The sequence below is a fragment of the Camarhynchus parvulus genome, chromosome 7 (genome assembly GCF_901933205.1).
Source record: "Camarhynchus parvulus chromosome 7, STF_HiC, whole genome shotgun sequence".
NCBI lineage: Eukaryota > Metazoa > Chordata > Aves > Passeriformes > Thraupidae > Camarhynchus > Camarhynchus parvulus.
Genome location: NC_044577.1, coordinates 9591662 through 9617155, shown reverse-complemented (window position 1 = coordinate 9617155; position 25494 = coordinate 9591662). Strand labels below are relative to the sequence as shown.

The window sequence follows — 25494 nt, the reverse complement described above, 5'->3', positions numbered from 1 at the left end:
GTAGTTGTACATTGTATCTTGCATTTAGGCTTCTTCTCAGCAGTTTTCACCATACATTTTAGTGCAAGAACTGCACTAAAGTATTTGAGGAAAAGAAAGTAGGACTTTCTATAACACAGGTTCAGAAACCCAAACCAAAATTATTAGATCAGGCATTTACCATGAAAAAAATCTGCGGAGTGTGTTTCCCTGTGAAGTCTGTGGAACAACTTTCTGTGCTGCTGGGAAGCTGGAGCAGCAGAGCAGGGCAGCCAGCACTGCAAGAGTGCTGAGAGCTTGAGAAAACACCCATGTATGCAACAAACCCAGACTGACTTTTCAAGCTTCAGAAGGAATATGTTACCATACTTTTAGAACAGAACTGGCTTGGGGTTTTTTCCCCTCTCCTCTCACAAGGCACTTCCTTGCTGAGTAGGACTGCAGAGCACATGCTCATATTTTGGGCTGAGGAAGGGAATTTTGTATATATATATGTACAGATCTCACACACTGATTTCCTGTCCCTCCTTGCAACAATCCAGTTGCAGGTGAGGGGGGAGAAGGTTGACATGTATATGTATACAAAAGAAGTAGTTTGTTTAGACAAATTATTAAAAAAACCCAACCAACCCAAAAAACCCAACTAAAACCCAAAGCTACTCCATAATTCTGCACACAGATTTAGTTCTTATATCGTGATAATGCCTCTGACTGTAAACAGAAGTAAGAGTCTTATGACTATTCCTTGGAGAACTGGAACAGTAATACTGAAAAATATTTCACCTGGGAGAAATTAATGTAGAAGGCTGGTAGTTGAAGGTGTACACAAATCTTGTTATATAAGTGGGAGAAAAATGTCACTGCTTGTTGCCAAAATGAACTTGTTGGCAAATTCAGCTTTTTATTTTGGTTGAAGAGCCCAACTTAATTTTCTTACTTTTGAAGTACTGATGTCTCATGAAAAAGCCAAGGTAATGGCTTGAAGCGTCAACTTCCTCCTTTTATTTTAAATCATCTTGTCCAAGATTTAATGAGAAATTAAGGCATTTGAATGTTAATGTAGCTGGGTTTGTGGCACGTTACACACATATTTTCTTTCCTGCTCTTTAAAACATTTTTTTCTAGTTTCTGTCCCTGCCTTTCATTCATTCTGGGAGCCTGAAACAAAGTCAGAAATGCCATTTCTTCTGTGACAAAGACCAACAAGTATTGTTCAGTTTGCTAGAGAAATTCAGTGGCAGAATTAACCTTGGGGAGAAAATGGCTAACAGGGCACAGGGGTTGTCAATGCAGACTTGCCAAGCAGAAGGATTTTACCCAGTTCCTCAGGAGTGGAAGAGCTTTGCTACAGGAAGCTTGCTCACAAGTACACTGACAAGAGCTCTGAAGTGAAGTACCAGGGAATCATACAGAAACCATCATTCCCTACTCTGTGTCTTAAATATGACCTGCTGACAGTTGTCGCTTCTGCTCTGAATTTACTGGTGTGTTTTCTGTCAGACCATCTCTGGCTAGAGATATGTTTGCAGATTTACCTGTACTTTCAGTGCTTGGCACTTTGGGCTGTGCTCATCTCCAGGCACTGAGGCTGGTGCTGAAGCAGCAGAGACTTTGCTTATGGCAAGGACAGAAGGGAAGTGTTTAAACATCAGGGGGACCTTAAACAAGCAGGTAGTGATTCTGTGATTAAAGCTTGTGCTTGGAAATAGGAAGTGATGTCCTCTGGGGGATTTTACTGCCTCAGGACTGCCTGGTTTGTTTGCAGTGAATTTAAAGCCCAAGTTCATTGTATTCCATGGCCATATATATAAAAATGGGACTTTTAGTAGAGACTATATATGCTTTTTTTTCCCACCCTTCTGCCAAACTGGGTGCTCTCTCTGAAGCTTTCACTTGGCAGGTTCCTTTAATTAGCTCTATTTGGTTTCAACTGTGTGAATTCCAGTAGTAAATCAAAGTAGATCTGGCTGGTTTTGCATGAACTAGTAAGTATAATTTGAAAGTTACTTTAGTTGTAAGATGGGGCAGAAAAGGGAAATCCATCTGAGCTTTTTTGTTTTGTTTCTAGAAACCATTATTATCCTCCTTCTCTTACAACATGTAGATACCCCTCTGTTAAGACAGTATCTAAACATATGTGAGCATTTGTATAGGTTTTGAAGCAAAAGTATCAAAATCAATGATACCATCTGCATAATTTTAAATACAATATCAATGTAAGTGCCAATGGGAAGTCAGTTCAAACAGAAATCTAGGAATTTTTTCTTTGTTATTTTTAACATGCCAAAACAAGATATAGGTTTTAAAGGTCTTTGTTTTAGAAGTTTTTGAAATGACTCTTTGTGGGGAAGGGCTGGGCTATTTTGTTTTGTTTTTAAACATGGGCTGACATTTTTAGAAAAAATATAAACCCTTTTTCATTGGCTCTAGACTTAAGGTTACATAAACATTAAAGGACATTAGCAGAAGGGTGTGATGCTGCAGGAGCAACTGAAGGCTTTGGTGCACTCAAAGGTTTGTCTGCAGTTTGGGAAACAGCCAATATGACCTTTGGCTAATTTTGCAAGGCTAGCAAACACTGGCATACTTATCCACAGGAAAGCTTGCTGGCAAACGTTAAATGACTCTCCCTTTGTTTAGTTATTATTTGTTTTAAACATAACTGTCTAGTCCTGCAGTCAAAAGCCCTTTCATTGGATCTGAGACAGGCAGGATTTGCTGGTTGCAGGTCTGGGATAAAATTTGACGTGGAGGATGTTAGAAAGTGTGTCACAGCCTTCTTCCTCTCTTGCGGGCTCAGGTTTATTTATCTTTCTCCCTTCCTGCCTGCCTGCTGAAAACACCTGTTTGCTTGTGGCATCTTGTCTGTAGGCAGTGGTTGTGGGGAGATACCATCTTCATTCCAAAGGAAGTGGTGGGTGGGAAAGGCCAGTCAGCTGCTTCCTGCAGCACGAGTGGGGTGAGATTGCAGAGCACAAAGAATTTCTGGTCATGTTCACACAAGACCTCTGTATCAATAAATATGGATATTATCTGTTGGAGCCAGGCAGGGTTCAAAACATTAAACAAAGCTGTGCTAGCTGCCTGGGTGGGGTAGAAATTCCTCTAAAGGCTTTCACTTATAAAAGCAAACGACTGATTCCAAAACTGACTCACCTGACCAAAGAGAAAATATTGGCTTTAATGTAATCTCTTTACAAGCTGAGGAATTTGTTTTACACCCTCTTTTCAAACAGAATGGAAAAAAATTTATGAGGCTAGCTGTGACGTTATTTGAAGAAATCAATGAGGAGCTTAAAATAAGAAATCAAAGGTCAGCATCTTTTTATTCTCAGTCCCTGTCAAATTTTAACCACTAATTTGGTGAATTGGCATTTTTTATATATGACCTAGATTTAGCTGAGTAATGGAAGCATAGCTCTGCTAAAGCTGGATTTTAGTAGGCAGCTGGGGTGAAGTTCCCCATTTCTTTCACCTCTGTTACACATGGGAGTGGAAATGACAAATTTTGAACTCCTGCAATTCTGCCATTATCAGCAGGAAGAATCAGGAAGCCAAGACATCCTTAAGCTGCTGGCTGCCTCTTTGGGGCACCTCTGGGCCATTGCTTCTCTGTGAAATTTTGGCAGTGGAAAGGGAAGCCAATACGAATTTGAATGGATGTCATACAGCCTCATCCCATCTTTAGCACAGATCCAAAACCTCAGAGGCACCTACAGAGAACAGGTGGAACAAGAATATGCAGTGGCAGGGAAAATAAAGGTATTGTTTGCAGAAATAAAGCAAATTATGAAATGGGTGTTTTGTTTGCTTTTCTTTAAACAAACTGTACCAGTAACAAAATCTAAAATCAAGAGAAAGGCTCTCAAAATCAAAAATATCAAGGGCTAGCCCACAGTTTAGGGAAAGAATTAACTTAAGGTCAGCTGTGTTTATCCTTCCATGCCTGGTAATTCAGAACTGGGAACTGAAGGGACCAGTAGGCTGCTGGCCTTTAGGGCACTGTTAAAACTACATGACCTTTGATTTGAAATGCTGGTATGCACCTAAAGCTTGATAATTTTCCCCCATCGTTTACATTTGTAACTTTTACACCTGTATTTCATGATTTCTAGAGAAAATAAATAAAGAGGCAGAAGGAAGAGTGTGAATGATATTAGGGAACCCCCCAGTTTCCAAGCCTTTAAGTCACCCATTGGACAATGCTTTTAGGTGTTGCAACTTTATTTTCCATGTTGCTGCCCTGATCCTTTGCACAGTTGGATGATAATTTTTGGGTTTGATGATGCAAGAAGGAGTGTGAATTTAAGCAGAAAGATCTATGAAGAAGGGAGTAAACTTTAGCTGATGCACAAGAAGATGAATCATGGAGACACCCAAATAGGGTCTAAATGACAAGAAATGTGAAAACCAGAGATGAGAATCAGTGGAATTACAGGGAGAGACAGACCATGGGGATGTGGGACAGTAGAACTGGAAAGAGAACAGAGAAATGGGGAGGCCTGTTACATAACTATTTCTGATCGCATGGCTTAGCAGCCTCATTTGAAATGTTCTTCTGTAAACCAGCAAGCTCCTCTGAGAGCAAGTACAGCAGCGGCAGGACAGGCTCTCACAGTGGTGAATACTTCCTGTTATTGCTTAGAAGAGAACAGAAGTTTTGGAGCATTTTCTCAAGCATGGCACAAAGGAGACTGCTCGTGACAGAGGGGATGTGGTCATGCGTCTTTGCTGACCCATCAGGTGATGCATTTGCCATGTTCTAGAGCACTGAGAGCCCTGAGGAGACTCAAGGGTGGCAATGCCAATAAGCAAGCAGAGAGAAAATAAAGCATTTCTGCAATGATTAGGCTGGACTAACTTTGCTGAGGTGTTGGACTGACATCCACTCTGTCCATCCATGGACATGTCATACAAGAAAATGAACTCACAAGCTCAGGGAAAGAAAAATCACTCTGAGACAAAACTCAATGCCAGTTTCATCAACAGTGAAATTGAAAAGAAAAAAAGAAAGAAAAAGTTACATTTGAAAACACTTGCTTTCACTCACACTGTTAGTGTCTTTCTACTCTTCTCAGATAACCTTGCCTTGTATTTCTTACCCCTCTCTTCATAAATACAAATGAAAAGTCATTCCCATATACACAAAGGGTAAACTCTTAACGATCTTCTATAGTAGCTCTAATGAAATTATTGTGCACTTCTCCAAGAAAAACAGAAGTAAATGCCTTTTCTTGGTTAAGGAGAGCATCCCAAGGATGTTCAAAATAAAATGTTGAAGAGCAAATGCAGTCTGTTCTTTATAAAAGGTTTACATTATTGAATGTATATCAAAATGCACCACAAGTATGCAGTGATGTAATTCAAAGCTAAATATTAATTGAAAAAAAAACCCAAATACTACTGCCTTTTGGACAGATAGGGGCAAAATTAAAGGACTTGTGAGTGAACTGATATTTATTTTTTCATTAATCATGATGCCATCTCTCAATAACTGTCTGCTCATGGAACTGCTTCCAACGGGCGGCTTCCTTTATATGTATGAAGAGTGTATCTGTATGATTCTGAAGAGTTTTTATCTCCTGCTCAGGTTTGTTAGTTATTTCTCAGAAGAAAAAAAAAGCACCCATGAAGGTGCTTCCCCTGTTCATCCATTAAAGTGAGTGTGTGGTGGCTCTCACTGAAAGCAACCTCACACAGCAGCTTTTGCCTGTCAGGCCACTGATGTAGTTACCTACATCCAGTACCTTAAAACAGTTCATAGAATCATAACCTTACTTGGAACAGCATTTACTTCAGAGAGTCACCAGTCTCTATTTTTTGCAGGCAGTTCAGTATAAATGTAGCTAGGTATAATATTATTTGTAGCTGGGTAAGCATTATAATGTCATTTACATTTTCAAATTAGTTTTCTGTTAGTTGTTAGATATATGAGAGAAACCCACTGGATTAATTGCAAGTGCAGTCTGAAGTTTGAAGGCCTATAATCTGTCAGATTTTCAGTTTACTAAAATTCTGAGAACAAGGCTCCAAAGCACGACAGAATATCCTTTGGCAAATCAATACACATAATGGAAAGAAGGAATTGGTACACAGGAGCTTCAAGGCATTGCTTCTTAAAGATAAACAGAAACTAAAACTAAAGTCAATACTTACTAATGATTTCCAAGGAAGCTTGAAATGAGAATATTTTAGTTAAGGCAGTTACTTTAAGAGAGGCTGCTTGGGGCTCTCCAGCTCACGTGAACCTAAGCTGGTCTGGCTCATTGCCAGATTCCAGGAAATTCTCAATCTCAGACCAACTGACAGAGTTTCACTCAAATTTATGTCAGATGACAGAAAAGCAGGAAAGATTTTGGACAGTGTGATTCTGGGATAACATTATTTATATTATGGGATGTGACAAATTCATAGCATAAGAATGACCAGAATTTGTTCCTGTTTTTCCAAGGGGCTTTGGTTTTAAGGTAATGTGCTTTTCTTACTCTCAGAGAAGTATACAGATTTTGGCCCCATTGTCTCAGAAGATATTAACAATATCACAGCTATCACCAATTAGATAAAAAATAGACTGGATATGCAGCTTCTAAAAATAGTGAATCAGAAAAGGAACTGCCAGTGCCTGGAATTCCTGCAGGATCCCCTTCTTGAGAGCAGCATGCACACACTACACATCAGATCAGGCCACTTACACGATGTTGAGTGCCAGCTCCATCATTCAGGACAGCAGTGGCTGATTCTTGTAATTTCTCTCTTTCTCCTCTTCCTCCTGTACAGGAGGGAGAGACTGCATGGCCTTTAGTCATTTCCCTAAACAGGAAGAGTTGCTGTCTATGCAGTTTCTTTTTTAAACTACTGTATTTTTAAGGAGCTGTTTGAAGAGGGTTTTGTTATTTATTATTGTATTGAAATTGAACCTTGAGCTAGTAAAAACAATATTATGGTAGTGCTCTAGTTATAAAACCAGAGCTGCTGTTTTCAAAAGAGGACACTTCAAACTGAGAGGTTTGCAGTGTACAAGCCCCAGTTACTGTGAACAGCCAAGCAGCAATAGATGGTTTTTCAGAGGTTATTGCTGGTAGTTTAACTGTAATCTAAAACATAGAAAAAAGTGATTTTTTCAGGGAAGGGTTTGGTGGATCAATATTACTGCAATGCTTTCCATTTTTTAATGCCACTTGTGTTGTACAGCAAAACAGCACAGAAACTGCATTTTGTTTCAAAAATCAGTGATCTCCTGAGGCCAAAGGACAGAGCCCTTTGTTAAGGACTGTGTAAATCCACTCTTAGTTTTAATATAACCTGATCAGCATTCATTGAAAAAGTGAGTGAGGAGGAAAGAGCAGGACTTCAAGAGTTTGGCAGAGGCAGATGGAACTGCCCCCCAAACATCTCTGTCTCTTCATTGCACCATAATAGTTGTGTCTTCCTGACATATCCCAGAGCTTTCTGTCTTGGTATGGCTCATGTTTAGCCCTTTGGCTGGAGCCACCAGTAAAGTCACGCAGCCACCTTGGATTATAGGTTATAATGCTGTCTAAAGACAACATGCAACTCTGCTCTCTTGTCCTCAGAAAATCTGCTTTCCTGAAGTGTGACAGATACAGTGAGAATTGCCACAGAAAGCTTTTCAGAGATGATAAAATCACAGAATTATCAAGGTCAGAAGGGGCCTTTGAGATCATCCAGTCCAACCATCCATATTGTATTACCACTAACCATGAGATGATTCTTTATAAGGCAGTTCGTATTTTCAAGAATCTGCAAAAGCAACCAACCTCCTTTTTCTTAACATGACTTCAGTGTACAGTCTCACCTGGGTGGAGGCCCCAAAGGGACATTCTGGCTTCCAGTTGTAGGAAACCAGGCCAGCAGTTCTGTTTCTTCTGGGGGCAGTATTTCCATGTCCTTTTCTGACAGTGTGTTCTACAGAAGAACATAATCTACCTGTCAGTCAGTCTCACCTGAGTGCCTGGCAAGATCCTGGAAGATGCTCCTGGGAACTATGCTAAGGCATATGGAAAATAAGGAGGAGAGTGATGACAGCCTGCGGGCATGGCTTCACAAAGGGCAAGTCATGCCTGATGAACGTTGGTGATGGATAAGAGAAGAGCAACTGACTTCATCTGCCTGGAGCAGTGCAAAGCACTTGGCACTGTCCCTCAGTGACATCCTTGTCCCTGAAGTGGGAGGACATGGATTTGGCGGATGGATACTTGGTGTGTAATGGATTGGTTAGATGGTCACACTCGGAGCCAACAGCTCAATGTCCTGGTGGAGACCAGAGATGAGTGATGTTCCTCAGGGGCTGATGTTGGGATTGGCACTCTTTAACATCCGTGACACAGACAGTGGGGTTGAGTGCACCCTCAGCAAATATGCCAACAGCACCGAGCTGTGTGGTGCTGTGCTTGGCACATTGGAGGGAAGGGATGCCATCCAGAAGGACCTGGACAGGCTGGAGAGCTTGGCCCATGCGAACTACATGAGGCTCAGCAAGGCCAAGTGCAAGGTTGTGTGAAGGACAGGAAACACAGTACCTAAACTAGTGCTGGTGGTTCCTCTGTGGCAGCGCTTGCCAAGGTGGAATTGTAACTGAATAGTAACAGGCACAGAGGGATGAATGATAAAAATCTGTTGCTGATAAGGGCTCAAATGTGAGACTTCAGGTAACTATTTCTCCTCACTGGCCAGTCACTCTTCTCACTGCAGGCCCTTGAAGTCTCTCACCACTGACTGCTGTCACACAGTGTCTCTCTCAGCCATGCAAGCCCTGGTGACACAGAGGACATGCTGTGTGTATGCATTTGGTCCTGAGATATTGGTGAGGAATGATCTGCCCAGAATTAAGTTTTATCCTTCAATTACCATGCAGAGAAAGACCTTGAGAACACATTCCTAGTTGACATTTGCATAGTGAACCCACACCGGGGCTGAGTTTCACAGCACCACTGAAGTTAATGCCTTCATAAAAACAACTTCCCCTCAATGGACTTTGTTTGCTTTAGCCTGACCTTATTTTCAGGGGATTAAAATTTAGCAATAATATTTTTATGGTCTTGAACTCTCTTCTGTTTTTGGAAAAAAAATCATGTTGTTAAGTTCAGACAGGAGGCAGAATTTTTTTTCCTTTAGTTTCACTTTGTCACGTTCTAGGAGGAGCAAAACCACACACCAGAAGCCTCCCAGAAAACAAAAAAGCTGACAGAGCTTTTTTTTAGAGAACTTAATTCCACACTGATTTTAAATAAAAAATATATAAAGTGATGTACACAATTGTGATACCTGTAGCTCTACTACTTTGTTGAGATGTTTGAAGCTAGGATTTAGTACAATTTAGTCTTAAGTACTGCAAAGCATCCACAAACTACAGGGTAGGAATGATTACTGAAATGCCTCAAAACCCATATGTGAGTGACAAGGTTTTAATCTTTACCCACACACTCCAAACATGTCTATTATCTTTGGCAGAAAGACAAAGCTGTTCGGAAAAACTGACATTGGTGTTCAGTAGGGAACAGGGAGTCCTGTGGAGACAATGGGATGTAAGACTTTCCTCCCTCCGCCCCCCATTGTGCTTGTGGCTGGTGAAGTTCCAAGAGGAAAAAGATTTCTAAAGGTTTCTGTTACCCTGAAACAACCATTTTCAGTAGACACCTAATGAACCCAAAGGAAGTCCACTTGGTTTAATTTCTTTTCCCTGAAAACAACGATCAAACAAGTTTACAAAGGAACACGGTACTTACCCTTTATCAGGCTCTGATTCAAGAGTTTAAAGCATTTTGCTGGCTTTACACAGGCAAGTGAGCATTTACCTCACTCAGTTGCTTAGTAGCTCCTATCAAATCAATAGGAATGTAAATGTGCTATTAGTGAGTGCATTACTCTTGCTGAATCATGTCCTTTGCATGTCACAGTCAGTACTGAAAAATGTGGTTGTGACCATGCACCAAAATTGTTATGGAAGGCAGAACGTGCCATGACATCAGGCTGGTGTGTGAGTGGTGGGGTAGGAGAAGGGAGATGATGAATATTTTCAGCTGTGAGACTACTAAGGGTTTAGATATTTAGCAAATTCTGCCATTTCCAGAGAAATTTTAGAGGCTAAAATCCAGGCATTTTGAAAGCTGTGTTATTTCTTTAGGTACACTGCATACGCATTAAAAAAAAAAAAAAAAAAACCCAACAAAACCCCAAACAAACCAAACCAGCACTTTGATTTCTGCAGGTACGTGACACCATAACAACCACCAAAACAACATAATGAATCTGCTTTTTTAAGGAAAGGCTTCATACACACTCAATTCAGTATGGACCAAGATGACAGTGCTTGCTTCTCTATTTGATAGCAGCATTTAGGACCCTCTTGTATGCAGAGAAACATTATCCCAAATATTACATGGCTGAATGAGAAATGTAGTATACCAAGAAGCTGATACAAAACCTATGAAAATCAATATGCTCGCTTCAGTCAGCTCTGAAATAAACTTCAACATTAGTTTTGGTTCTCAAGGTTCAGTTTCAATAGATATTTTTTTTTTTGATGAAAATGACAGAGAAAAATATAAAAGATAAGCCTAACATCTACAATGAAGCAGTAATGCTCAGCTATCATTAAGAGTCATGGCTTGCTTTCTTTCACACAGAAATCTTTGCACAAGAAGAAAGCTTCCCTTCCCTCTCACTCCATCATGAAAATTGTTTTAGTTTTTAGTTCCTTGAAGCCATCACAGAAAATTTCTGATTTTGTTGTTAGCAGCAAGGTGTTTGTGTTTGATTGCTTCCAACTGCCAGAAGCCCTTGCAGAAAAGTCTGCAGGGTTGCTATTCCAGAAATTATGTACTGTCTGCCTTGCTGCATTGCCTCTTTGCTTATGTTCATGTGATATAATCCTACATATATCATATGTTCACATATATATCCCTCTCTGTCTAGTCTGTATCTGTGTATCTGTCTTCATAGATATGCCCAAATCTAAAAACATTCAATGCAGAGATGGAATCAGGGTGAGTGATCTTGAAGAGGAATGAAGCAAGGATCTTGCTATGAAGAAAATAAAATATTTATTGAGGTCAGAGGCAGAAGTTTACTAGATTAAGGCAGCACAGTGGGAATAGGAAACTAGCTGTTCCCTGAGGATGGTTTTGTAGCTGAAGCAGGGGAAGATATGCTCAGAGTGCAGTTAGCTCAGCCAAACCTAATTAGGTGCACAGCACTCAGCCTGTTCATAGACCCTGTCTCCAATGATTGACGCTCCTCTTATGATCAGGCTGTTTTTTATTAGAAGGCTGGGGGTTTACCAGAATATTTTAATGATCAATAAGTTGAAAGTAAAAGACAGGCTCATGATTTACCTGGTGTAAATCTGGAAAATACACGCATTATGCTTTGTGTTGTCAAGCATAAATTACCATGTTCTTTCCAGAGTGCGATATCTCTTGTGGGAGTAACTGGTTTGTTTTAGGATTCCTCATGTTAGATAAAATTAATGATGATATTTTCTTCTATTTCCTTATTCAGAACATTTATTTGTATGATCAGCTCTAAGCTTAGAGTTTTCCAGGCGAATTTTTGAACACAGAATGAAATACAGGAATAAGAAAAACCCTTTCAGTAAAGCTGCATTTTTAATCCCAGCAGTGATCTGTCATTCTCTGTTAAAGAGAAGATGCTGAATGTATTTTTAGATCAGCTTAATTCCACTATCTGCATGAGGTTTCTCCTTGCAGTAACAGGGGTAGTGCTTTGCTGTGGAGAGTTGACACCTCATCTGTGTAGAGGCAAGGTGCTTTCTTTTTTGTGAGAGAGGATGGTTTAAGGTTAAGCCAATAATTATGCCAAAGCTATATGGAATGAGTAGTATTAGGTCTACAATAAGAGGATATGGACTTAGAATAGCATTGCAGGGAACACCTGCAAAGTCCTTCATCTGAGAAGTCAGCCAGAGATTTGCTTCTCTTGAGCTATAGTTTTTCTTCTATTATCTCTTCTGGTTATTGAAGACTTTTATTCACGTGCAGATTTACTGGAGGTGAAGTGTGAAAGTGGGCTAATTTAACTGTCCCCTTAGTCCTACCTCTTGCTGTTTTCCTCAGAGTTAGCAACCAGTGATAAGAAATCAGAGAAGGGTATGGGAGTGCATACCAATAGAGATAACAGTGAACAAATTGTTGAGGAGGTGGTAAGCATCTTTTATGCAGATGGAATTATAATAATGTTTTTTCTTGGCCAAGAAAATACAGCTACAGTCATAAAAAGCCATGGGTTTTGAAATTCTGCTAATCTAATTGCTCTTTTGAGCCCCATCTGTTTATACTGGTGGGTACACTTTTAAAAGTCGGAATAAAAGAAAGGCACAAATTGAAAAACTAATGTTCCTAAGCAGATGCACTGCCTTGCGCTTAATTCTCTCCTGAGAAGATTGAAGGGATAACTCAGCCGGCTACCCCACATCTGAACTAGAATTGGAGGTACTGCCCTAGAGAAAGGCTTGGTGGGGGTGGGAGGTGTAAGTGTGGGTGTGCGTTCACTACAAACCTCAGTTTTGGGATGCAGTTCAAATATAGCTGAAGACTGGACAGCAGGACTCCTCACACTGGAAAATACAGTTAAGATGTACAGCATGGGTCTGCTTCACAGAGGGTTTTAAAATGTAGTTCAAGATCATCTCAGGGTAATTAAAATCAAAGGGTCAGGATCTGTTTCAGACAAAATTAAAGAGGTAGAAAATGCTCATAATTATATTTTCAGTGCATTAATAGAAGAAAATAAAAGGTTTGACCTGAAATGGAAACTAATCTGCAATATACACGTGTCACTTGAGTCAGGTACCTAAAGGAATTGGCAGTGCCAAAAAGCCTTCTGCTCCCTTCCCCTTTGCACAGGCGGATGGCCAATGCACTGAAGTAGTATTTTAGGGAAAATTCAAAAGCCATTGCTGGCCTGGAAGAATGCCTGAAAGGAAGAATTTGAGAACACTAAAGTATCTCTTCTGACATACTTAACCTATTTTCCAAGGGACACAGGTTATGAGAGATTTTTTTTATCCTGAGTTTCAGCAATTTCCAGGCTGTATAGTACTGTCCCTGAAGCTCTTGGAAAGCAGTTCTAGCTATTTGTCATTCACAAGCCACTCTTCCCACATTCAGGCTTTGAGTAGATTAAGATTCCAGATTTCTCTCACTGGTACAGCTCTGGGGAAAAGTCTGAGAAGTTCCTTTAGCAATAGAGAATTACCTCAGCAGCGACAAACTCCCTAACAGCCTTAAAATTCAAGTATGACATACATGGAGATCCCCATGAATATATACTGGTGTGAGATGATCTGGCCAGTGATGCTTTTGTGCTTCCTAGGAATCTTCTTCAGGTCCTCGATAGAATCTTTTTTTTAAGAGAATAAATGCTTTGGCATATTGGTCCCATTCTCAGTGAAAGCCTTCAGACTTCTCCCATGCAGTTATTGCAGATTTGAGCAGTTGTACAAGGGTTTTCATGCAGGATTTGCTTTTATCTGGAAATCTGTGGTATTTTATTGCAGTTTCCATGCAGGAAGTTGAGGTTCCCTATATGTGCCACATTTATTACATACATAGAAAGGAGTGCCCTTGCAAAGTCCTAGCTGTGAGCAGACAAGCCCTTCTACCTGCATAAAAGCTCAGAGATGTTGTCTTTTCACCTTAATCAGAATGGAAAACTTAACTGACAGGGACATAAAGGAAAAGTATTATTCTAGAGCTCTCTTTCAATGATGTCTAAAGGATCATGTTCTGAACATTAACTTTTCCAATTTAACATTATCTGTATCAGAAATGATGACATAAAAAAAGAATGGCACGCTGTCGTTCCTAGTGCTACTCAAACCCTATGCAGAGGGACTAAAAGTGACTTAAAAACAGTGATGAGAAATGCAAAACCTAGAAGCTGTTTAATGTATCTGGTATTCAAAAATTTTAATGTATTTGGTTTTTGTTAGTTTTTTCTGAATGGACCTAAAAGCCCACTTAGTGTTTCAGTTAGACACAATTAATTAGTAATATAATCTCTACTGGTTTGAGGAACAAGGCTTGTAAATGAAAGCAAATAATTAGACTATGCTTGCAAGAATTAAGATAAGCATTGCAATGCCTAAGCTTGGAGCTTGAAGTTAGAAGCACAAGAAAGTCCCAGTAAATTACACACCAGGAGAGATGCACAACTGGAAACACAATACAGAGTTTTTGACAGTCAGTTTCACCCTGTCTCTCTGCCAGTAAATCATAATTTTCTTTAGTAGAAAGGAGTACAACTCATGGCTTTACTTTGAAAGAATTGAATAGCCAGTGCTTCTTTAACACCTGGAATGAGATACTAGTGTCGAAATGGGAGCTTAATAGAGTTAATAGAGTTAGTTTCAGGGAATAATGAGAATATATTAAATGATGTGAGAGAACATAATAATCAGAAATACTAAAAACCCCAAAGCAACCAACCCAATACAGCGCTCCCTCTGCCCCAGCACATCCCTCAAATATGTTTCTTGGACCAAGTTAGAAATCATAAGGGCAATGGATATAAGAACAAGTTTGATAGAGTGAAAGGTTAAGCAGTACTTAAAACCTTAAGAAATCTGGACAGGCAAGACACTTCTTAAAATTTATCAGCATTGATTTTTTTGTGGTATCCATTCAGTCCCAAATAAGTTCAGAATTCCTCTCCCCTTCTACTGAGCACTCTTTTATGCTTTCAATGTTCATTTCCTTTAGGCCTATCCCGGAGCAGCCATCACCTGCCTGGATAGTAATCAGATTATGCTAATGGTGCTCGAGAATCACAGATAAAGTTTTAACCTGCTGTGATGTAAAACACCCTTTCTTTTCAAGCAATTCAGGACCCAGTCTGATGCTGTTTTCACACAGCTTCTCATGCAACCTGATACTTCATGTGCATATGCAACCTGCCAGTCTGATTTAATTGCATGACTCAATTTACCTGCAGTTTATCCAAGATCAGACCTTACATGAAATCAAATGCTGCATTTTGTAGAAGTGCATTTGTGAAGACTATCTCTTCTGCTCCCTGAACCCTTTCCTTCCAAAAGTTGTTTTTGGGGGACACTATGATATTGCCACACCTGGATTTGGTATCTGACTTGAGGTGTCAGCCCTTACCTTTGCTTGATTTTAGCTACAGATGATGCTACTAGCAAACTAAATTTTTAATTCTATAACACATTTCTTAATCTAACAAAAACAAAGAAGAAAAGAATCACTTTTATGCACACTTAAAACGATTCCTTGCCTCATCAGAATGTAACCAATTTATAATAAACCTTTTTAAATGCAGGGGTTTGATGAATCCATTTGGACAACTATGTAACCTTTTGCTCCACCACTTTCACATTACTGCTAATCTGTTTAATGTTTAAACCAACCCTAGAGAATAGCTCAAGAGGAAGTGATGTAGTTTGCTTGTTTCTTTTGGAGCTGCTCCTGAGCACATGCCATTAACGCTCTACACATGAATGATGGGAAAATAGTCATGGTGTGTCATTAAAGGCTGGTGATGAACACACTGACAGCATATTTCTCTCATTCATTACTGCTCAAACACAATACAGCTGATGCAGCTATAGTCTTCTCTTATTCCATACCTGCCTACTCTTTTTTTTTTGCAATCATCCAGCAGGTCTTTACTTATCAAGCTCCCTGTTTGCAAAGTAAATGGCACATACTGGGAGCCAGCCTTGTGCTGTTCATCCAGCTGCTAAGTGCATTTGGAGTGATTTGGAGTGCAACATGCTTTCATCTCATAAAGCTCTGCTTAGAGCTTTAGCACCCAGCACTCCCAAGTGAAGGCGTTGCAGAAGTTACAGCACTTTTGAATTCATACAAGAGATGGTCCCATGTATCATTTTTACATCTGATAGCATGTTTCCCACTCGAGAACCAATTTCCTGGAAGAGTATTTTATGCCCACAACAAATTCTAATCTAAAAGTATAAGCCTGAATTTCCATGTTTATTGCTTCTCTTTACAAATGGAAGGATTACTTTTCTCTCTTTGCTCTCTCCCTGATATGTCACAGTCTATAGGATGGGACAAGCTAATTGATTTCTTATAACTCCAAATCTATAAAGTAAGCCAATTTTTAATCCTTGGGTTTACACCTGCATCCTTAGAGTTAAGGATTTTGGAGCAAACTCAAATACTCATTCTGCATCTGCAACTTTCTTAAGAATTCTGTAGAGGTTTTTTATGTTTCACCATTTCATTGTCTGGTAACATACTGTCTGCTCAGCAAGGATAACAGAAAGAAATAAGATATCCCACTATACTTACTGCCTGTCCTGGAGATGGACTCTTTCTTCACAGGGAGGGAAAAGAGACTAGAGATTTTACTCTAATACATGTAAAGCATTCCCTAAGCCTCTCCATCCACAGCAGTGCCACAGAAGACTACTGGGACAATATTTTATGGAGAAGGAAGTCTAAAACACATGGAGGATGTTTACATGATGCTGCTGCCAGGAACTGACCATGAAGTAGGGCACTTTTGGGAAAAAGCTTATCATGAAAACTACGTAAAATTCCCACCTCTGACTGCCAGTAGTGGCTTAGTGGATTCCCCTGAGATGATTTACAAACAAAGGGCACCTAACTGTGCAAAGGACATGGTTATGTAATTCTGAGGCAATTTCTATGCTACAGAAATAAGATTATAGCAGTAATAAATTATTTCCTTTTTTTTTTCTCGCATCAGACAATAGAACATCAACTATCAAAGAATTACGAGAGGTAATTTCTTTCCTGTTGCTTTTACGTCAGTTTTGACAGGAACTAATTACAGGTAGTTTGCTCAGACATGATACTAATAGTCTTTGTGTATTTGCTGGAAAAACTGCACATTTAACTAAATAGAGTTAGTATTACAAACAGAATTAGTGTGATAAACATATCTGAGATACCAAATATCCATCAAATATCTGTCTGTCTAAACTGTTTCAGCACTGCAAGCCAAGTTTAGTTTTCACTGTGTTAAGTATGAACATTATTCAAACCAGGGCAAGTGATCTGTAGATTAGAATTATTTGTACAGGTAACTGAAACAAATTAAATGCTCCCCATTACAAACCCATATTTGAGTGCTAAGGATTTAATCATTCAGCTGGGGTAGAGTTACTTACTTAGATAAAATGCTAGAAATCTGATGCAACTGTTTGTGAAGACTTATTATATTTCTCCTGGGCAAAGATTATAGATCAGAATTAACTTTCAAGACCTAATTTAGATGATCAAGGTTACCTTTCATATTTGCAATAGTGCATTCTCTGTATAAGATAATGCTTTGCCATGAACATCTTATTTTATTACGAGAAATTATATTTCTCGTAATAAAAGAAATGTGTGGAAAGATTTTTAAATTGTGTGAAAAGCCAATGTGAACATACCTACATAGAGAATATTTTAGTACTCAAGAAATAAAAAAATCATCATGATTACAGAGCAATTAGAACTGCTCAAAGATTGTCTCTCAAGTAGATTTCTAGGACAGAAAACAACAAGCAGCTTACTAAAACTTCATATTTAAATATGATCTCTCTTCTAGATGCTGGACTTTCATTACCAGGTTAAGGCTAATGCAGTCCAGATTTGTAGACCTGTGAGTTTTCTATTGAAATAATTCTCAAAGGTATTACAAAATAGTCAGAAACCTTTTATTTCTTGCACAAATAACAAACAAACAAAAAAACTCAAACAAAAAAAAAAAAACCCCACACGCATCAAGTTTGGAAATGGAATGTTCTGAATACAAATACTCTGTCAAACTCACAGGACTTCAAACACAATCTAATTGCAAAAATTGACTGATTGAACTAAGAAATAGTTAAGGGATATGAATTCAGATATCTGCTATAAACGAAATTTATATATATAAATGTAATTTTATTTTTAGCTGATGCAATAAGCAGAAAGAATAACACTGCTACAGGACATACAGGAGACTAATTTATGTACAAACCCTGAGTTAATGAGCGACACACATTTTAACGCAGATAAATGTAAAAGAGTTAGATAGGACCAATGAATAGATATTTGCTGATAAGAATAAAACAGATGTGAGGTCAGGGCAAGTAAAAATAGACACATCTTCTGTTAAAGAGATACCTAAAGCAGCCAAAGTAATTTGAGAAAACATCATTAATGAAGGTGGATTCCAGGGAAGAAATGCCCAAATTGCCTCTCACATAATAAACACAAGCAGTGGCCTGATTTTATACTTTTTTAGATCTCCCTTGATACAGCCCTTTTTCTGAAATACACCACAAATCAGACTCGAGATACAAATATATTTCAGAATGCTCAGGAAGAAAAACAGGAGCTATGCAGGGAATGCTTTGCAGCAAAAGCAAAGCTGTTACTTAAGGCCTGAATACTGAAGACACACAGTACTTAACTTTTGCTGTAATCCCAGTCATTTTCAATGCCTCGACTTGTTGAGTATCTCCTTTCATTGCTGTCACTCAGCTGCCCTTGTAACTCAGCTTGCATTTACCAGCTGAGTTCTGTACAGGCTGTTTAACAAAACCCCACATGCCCTAAAAGTGCAGTCCTGGAAGCCATTTTTTAACTCTCTGGAGGATGGTCAGAGAACCTCCAGATTCTACATGCTCTCACACAAGAAGTAGCAAGAGAATTAATTTGTTTTCGTAAAGGTAAGATTTGGAACATTTAGGATTTGACAGGTAACATGTCACTGAAAGAATGAGAGCTCCAAACAGAGCTGTCCATTAAGGGAATTAATGCCAAAGCAAACTTTATTGTAATCATTTCAGATTTGCTTGGGAAGCAAGGGGAGTGATCTGCCATGGGACATCCTTTCTTGGAGAATAGAGGGTTCTCATCTGTTTTTAGAATTAATGCATTTAAAAACTCTAAGGGTCTTTGGTGATCAATAAAATCCAAACCTCCAAGACTTTTTAGATTAAGTAGGTAGGCTTAGGCCAAGGAGAGTGGAAGAGCTAGTAGCAGACAACACCATGAAGCTTATTCTGTGCCATTATTAAACCAACGCCTGTGCTGGCTGTGGAGATTTCAACTACTGGCTTGAGGTTTCTTTTCTTGGAATCAAGATCAAAGCTCTGATTATATAGTGGCATTAACAATTTAATGTCTTTTTTCCTTTTTTTGTACAAGAGGGAGCCTGTTACTGTTTGTGATGTTCATCCTGCCAAAATCCAGTTTGGGCTGTTGAACGCTCCCTATCCAGAGCAATCTGGTTTTGTTGCTGCCTGTTTTATTGGAAAGAACATCATGCTGCAGGGTATGCATTTAATAGTTAATATGCTTATTATCAAGTGCAGCTTTTGCCATCCTCTGCATTTCACAACCAGGTAGGCTGGTGTTGAAGGATCACAAAATTGTAAGCGTTCTGTTTTTTCATGTGGATGCCCACCAGGTGAAGAAGTGAGATTGAGCAAGAGCCCAAGCTGTTAGGACAGTTTTCCACCAAGGTCATTATCAATGGCCACCTAGAGCCACACAGTGGCTTTAACTCACACACACAGTCTGATTAAAAGCTGGACTATTTTCTGAGGGCAAAGTCATCTCCACAGAGCCTATACCTGGGGCTCCTTCACTCAGCAGCATTGCATATGGATTTGGCTAATTAGCATTGAAGGAAGGTAACTGAGGTCCTCATTGCATATAGAGGAGTCAAAGCAGAGTGCTGATGCCCAATCATCTGAAATGTGGGGCTTCAGCAGATTCTCAGGGAGAGGAGGATGCCACCTCCTCTCATCCAGCAGCACTCTGGTTTGAGCTGGCTGTCAGTAGCTGTTCCCGTAACAGCCAATTTTTTGACAGAGAAGCTGCCAATGTGCAAGGCCATTGATGGTTTGGAGGAAATGCATTTTCTGAATTGTGTAGGTGTTAATTCCAATATATTTGCCTCCCTCTCCAGACCAGACACTCTTCCCCACTTTAGTGCAAAGCCTATTTCATTCCTATTCAGAAGGCAGCAACATGAATATCAAAACTCCATGCTAACAGTGTATTTGAAACCTAGGCTTTTGTGAGCAGGGAAACAACTCACCTAAATATGGAAATGTTTGCTTTCCTGTTTGGAATTCCCCCAAGCATGTACCTATTACAATCCCTTACCTATTTTATCAATGAGCAGCTAAAGAATGATGGTAGATAACAAATATTTAGTAACCAAGGATGCATCTTTTTGCTTAACTCTGGATGAGGGCATCCAGTTCCCAGTAAGTCTGGAAGTCAACAGGAACCCAAGAGCTGAGCTTAGCCTCCCTTTTGGCAAGAAAAGCACCACCTGGTGAACCACTTTGAAAGGCTGCAAGAAGTAAACTGGTTTGCAAACACGTAGTGAAGCCCTTTGTTCTCACAAAGAGAAAGGTGGAGATACTTCCCTGCAGTGACACCAATCAGAGAGGGCCTGAGGATGGCATGAGGGGCAGGATAAAAGGAAGGGATGATGTTCATGGTACACTGCCCAGCTCCATGTGCTTCCTGCACTGTTCCTAGCCAGGTTCTCAGGTACCGAAAAATGATTTGTTTGAAGGTCACCCATTCTTCTGTGTTAAAACAAAGTTTTTGGTAAAGTGTTAGTCATTCACAGAAGAATTAAGCCATCAGAGCTGTAGTTTCATGCCAAGAAATCATAATATGGTTACACTCTGGGCCCAAGTCCAACGTGAAAGTAGTTTGTAAAGTCTAGTTAAAATACTTGTATAGTTTAATAATTTTTTATGCTCTCTTCCATCCTTAAAACCTACACCCATGCATACACACAGTTTGAGCATTATCTGTTTACAAGCTCTTTAATCAGCTGAATTAAAAAGCATTCCTGCAAACTACATGTGTTCATAAGAAGTTTATGGAGGTCACTAGATTTAGCAGCACTGTATATTTACCTTGTCCTTTTCTGAAGGAATGGATTCCTGACAATGATTCCAACTTTTGAGTTAGGAAAAAAGGACAAGGGAAACAAGCATTTGGGACAAAGCAATCAACGATCCTGAATTGGAAAAGCCTCCCCTTTAAGATGAGGCAGTGTGATGATTTGCTGCCTTATCTACATTACATACTGGAACATAGTGCAGAGATCCTGAGGGCAGTACTGGAGTAGAAGGCAGAGCAGCTGAGCAAATGTGGCTCTGTAGGACTGGTCCAGTAGCTGTTCCTCACTGCCTTTGGCTGTGACTGGATGTAGGGGTCAGAGAGGATGGTACAGGCAACAGATCTGAGTTGGGGCTACTCTGGTTACAGACTGGAAAGAATTTGGTAATTTCGGGTAAAAAGTGAAATATCTTCCAGTGGAAAAGACATTTTCTTCCACTCACTTAGAAACCTTTTGTTATCCCCCCCAGCTGTTTCCCCAAGTTTATGATTATCATCTTTATTTTATGAAGTATGTATTTTCTTATAGTAAGCACCAATATCTGTCAATAAGAAGGTCTTGCCTGTCACGCTAAAGCAGCTGGAGTTAAATCAGTGTCACGGTCCAAGAGAGGCAGTAGAAGTGCCTTGTTGGAGCATAGAAAATTATGCTGATAGTTCTGCAGAAATGTAACTTTAGGCTCTCAATCTCCTTCTAGCATGTCCAAAACAGAAAGAAGATAGAATAAGTACTAGCCCTGCTACAGACTGGATGGAGCTCTAGGAAGCTTGTCTGCAGTTTCCAAAGTTATCCTCTGCTTTTGGAAAGGACTGTTTTGGAAAAAGCTCCCAAGCAAGACAATACATCCAGCTTTTAAAGCTATTGATCAGTTTATATGTTTTAGACTTTCACCAGTACAGACTATAAAACTTTTGATAAAAGCAGTCTCCTGATTAACCTTTGCTATTCTCTTTAGTTCCTAAATTGAAGTCTGCTGAAGTGTCCTTAATCTTTGCTACGTGGGCCTCCAAAGCCCTCTGTACCTTTCAGCGGATCCAAAGCCACACATTTGGGATTGTAAGCAAGAAACAAAGAAAGAAGGAAAGCCAGGAGGTCATCAATCTAGGAAAAAGGTAAAAGTTTTAACTATGGCTCCTCCCAACAACTGATTAAAGCCTAACACAGCAGCTTGTCTGGAAAGACTGCTTCCCTCCTGAGGCCCAAGGTAAGCAAACACTGTAAATGCTCTGGGGGAGTGGCAGCAGAAAAAATGTGGAAAATTTCTCTTAGGATGGACTTTTTTGAGGTGGGCCCAAACAAAATCTGAGTAACTCTTCAGCTATGAGATGTGCTAATGTTAGCTATGGATGGGAGCTCCGCAGCTCATGACCGTTGTTAGGTGAGAGTTTATGTGGAATGTTTAAGCACAAAAACTGATGTAAAGTGGCATATGGATGTGTGTGCCAGACAGCAAACAAGTGATGGCCACACACAAACACATGCACATGATTTCTTTTGATGCTGGAAGCTTTACCATTCAAAACAGTTGCCCTGAATGCTGGGTTGAAGATAAGCATTCAGCTTAGAACTGGGCACCATTAACTGTGTGGAAAGTACCTGCAAGTTGGACCCAAGTGCAGTGGGAAAATATGGAGGTATTGCCTTAACTCTCTGCATCTGTGATCATAGGTGGGAAAACTACCAGCTTATAGTGATGTTGGACTGAAACAAAGTAAAGTAAGAACACAGAAATAGCTTCACTCACATTCAGTGGCTGTCACATGTACCAGCATCATCTGGATTTAACAACAACAGATTAGCAGGATCATTAAAAAAACCCAAACAAACAAAACTGAAACATAACTGAAACCAAAAACCCAACTCAAAACCTCCAAACTACGCCCCCAAAATTACAAAGAATAAAGCTATTTTCATTGGAGAGTCTAGAAGAAGCTGTGAGTAGCTATACTGCCAGGTTTACTCAATATATATTATGTATAATTATTAGGTGACATATACATGAACTCATTTACGAGAAGCTATTAGGAGAGCTAAGGATAGACTATTTTGAATTATGATGCTAAGAGTCCAAGCTAACTGTAGGTCCATATAAAGCTACTGAAAACCTACAGCTAATTACAGGCCATCAACAAAGCTGAGAGCAAGCCAGCATCACTAAGGGGAAAAAAAAAAGGAAACCAACCCCAAAAAACTCCACCGAAGAAAAACTAGGAATGGCAGAATAAGTTATGATGTAAGAGGTGTCAATGCCACAGCACCAGCACCATGCAGTAACTCCAAAACAGAGGCTGGATACAGAGTACAAGGAGAACCTTTCCCCCACACCAGCTAGAAAAGCAAGCTAATGATGTGAGTTAACGACATGGCTGAGGTGTTCAAACACTGACTAACCATGGTTATCCCTTTCTCTGCAGTACCAATAACACACCCTGACCGCCAAGCTGAGTGCAAAAACCCCATCCCAACCCAAAACCCCTACCCTTGGCAGGTCTAGATGGAAGTATGGTACAACAGGAGATATTCTGATGCTGGATATGGAAAGCTGCCCCCGGCCAAGTTCATTGTAGTTTGAGAAGAACTTAATAACCTCAGTTGCAGGGAGATGGGCCCAAGGCTGGAGGTGCCGCTCTCTGCATTGATCCTTCCGGCTCTTTTCAAGAGCTGCAGCAGATGAGGGGCGGGGAACAAGAGGAACTTCAAGGTGTCAGGAAGATTTAATGCTGGCAATAAATTATTGAGTTGTGTTTCAAACATCACTGCTTCCTGTCATTGAAGCTACAGCCACAGTCAAGTCAAAATGTGTCTTTAATTGAAGCATGTTGGGCTAGGCCTTCTGTGCAAGTCTATTTGTTACAACTAGATTGCAGTAGGCATTGGGCTTTACTGGACTCAGAAATCTCAGCCTTAACATTTGCTATAGAGGTTTAAGGGAGAATTTGTGCATGTTACTGAGAGTAAAGTTAAGTGGATTTCAAAGAGAAACTTTCCAGAAATCAACACTAATTATGTTGCTTTGGTAGTAAGAGATCAAAAAAGTCATTACCAGATTAAGCATATTTTTCATTTTTTGGAGGCTTTGCTAGATCACATGGCTCAGGTAGTTAATTTAAAAACTAGTCCCTCAGAGTTTCCCACTTTGCTTTACAGATAATGAGCAATTCTAAACACAGTTGGTTATTATACTTTTGTAAACTATTTGGTCTCTTAACTTTTCTTGATAAAACATTATTTGTGAAACAGAAATGAACCAAATATTATGGAGCATTTCAATACTTAGAACAACAAAAAAACCCACAAACCCCTTACAATCCATCACTAGTTAAGTTTGAAAATTCAGTTCCTTGAATTAAATTCTCCTGCACTTAAAATTACTTTTACTTCTCAGCCCATATCCATAAAGTATTGCTACTCATAAAACAAATCAAATAGATATAGAAAGAGACAAGAGCAAAAATTAAAAGCAAAGTCTGGTGAGCAATGCCATTTCCAGTGGAGAGATGAATTTCAAGAAGGTGTGATTAATTACTGGTATTAAGGGCTGAATTATAACTACAGAGGTTCTAAATAGAGGCAGCATGTTTGACTTAATTAAGGATGGGAACAGCTGGGAATATGGACAGAAAGGCTGAAGGAATGGTAATGGCTACTGGCACTTGACATGACTAAGTGACAAAACAGGATGTGATTGTTGTTGTTTCCTTGCTTCAAGTCCTTTGGAGTCAAAAAGCTAGAAGGCATTTTAAAGTTTATTTCTTTCCAAGCTCATACCTTATTTATCCTGACGTTCTAAACTCACACATCACTTGCTAAAATTCTTTAACATCTAGAGGATGACAAATGCTTTATGAGTTGGATATAAAAATTGCCCCTTTATGGCATGGCAGCAGCAGGGAGATGGGCCTGGAATTCAGTTTCCAACAATCACAATGCCAACACAATTGAGAGCCCCAGGTCCAGCTGGGTTGGTTGTATGCTTGTCACGAGACTAGCAGTGAATACATTTTAAACTGCTGACAGTGGGATCCCAGGCTATTTCTTTTTCTTCATGCAGCATTTGTTAACCTCAGTTAATATTCTAAAGAAGTAACATGATCCAGGTTTATTTATGTCTATAATCTGTTCCATCAATCTGTTAAATCATATGTTTACATTTTGAGTAAAGGCCCAATTACTAAACTTTATTCACCTCTTCCAGTGCAACTTTAGCAAGAATTACTGCTGATGGTACCTCATGATATTTTAAAATACACTGCAGTTAGGTTTCACACCACAGTAAGGTTCAATCTGCTGTTACTGAAGCCCACAATATTTATTGCAACTTGACTGTGAAAATTCCTGTTTATTAAATCTTTTAACCTGTAGTTCAGCAGCTCATTTCTCCACATTTCTGTGTGCTTACCATTAGGTCAGCAGTACAGTGTTCTCAGAAGTGGATAAATGCTTTGGAATGCTCACAGGGATGCAGTGCTGTCACATAACAATGCACATAGACACAGAGGATTAAAGGCAGTGATACAGGCTTGCAGGCAGCTTTGCCCTACAACAGGGGCAGACAGTCCCTGCAGGATCAGCAGAAGGCATTTTACTTGCACACACAGATTTACAGAGCTTTACATA

General features: G+C 39.6%; 1 protein-coding gene across 2 annotated transcripts in view; it reads right to left on the bottom strand.

Moving 5' to 3' along the window:
- The window catches only part of SLC39A10 (solute carrier family 39 member 10), a 72463-nt gene that overhangs the window by 34538 nt on the left and 12431 nt on the right, over positions 1-25494 (bottom strand). Inside the window, exon 1 of one of the 2 annotated variants that reach the window (XM_030952193.1) lies at positions 9726-9745. The exons of the other annotated variant lie outside the window; for it this stretch is intronic. The gene's annotated coding sequence lies outside the window, so the exon portion shown is untranslated. Of the gene's footprint in view, positions 1-9725; positions 9746-25494 lie in introns of those variants that run through there. 2 annotated transcript variants of the gene reach the window in all.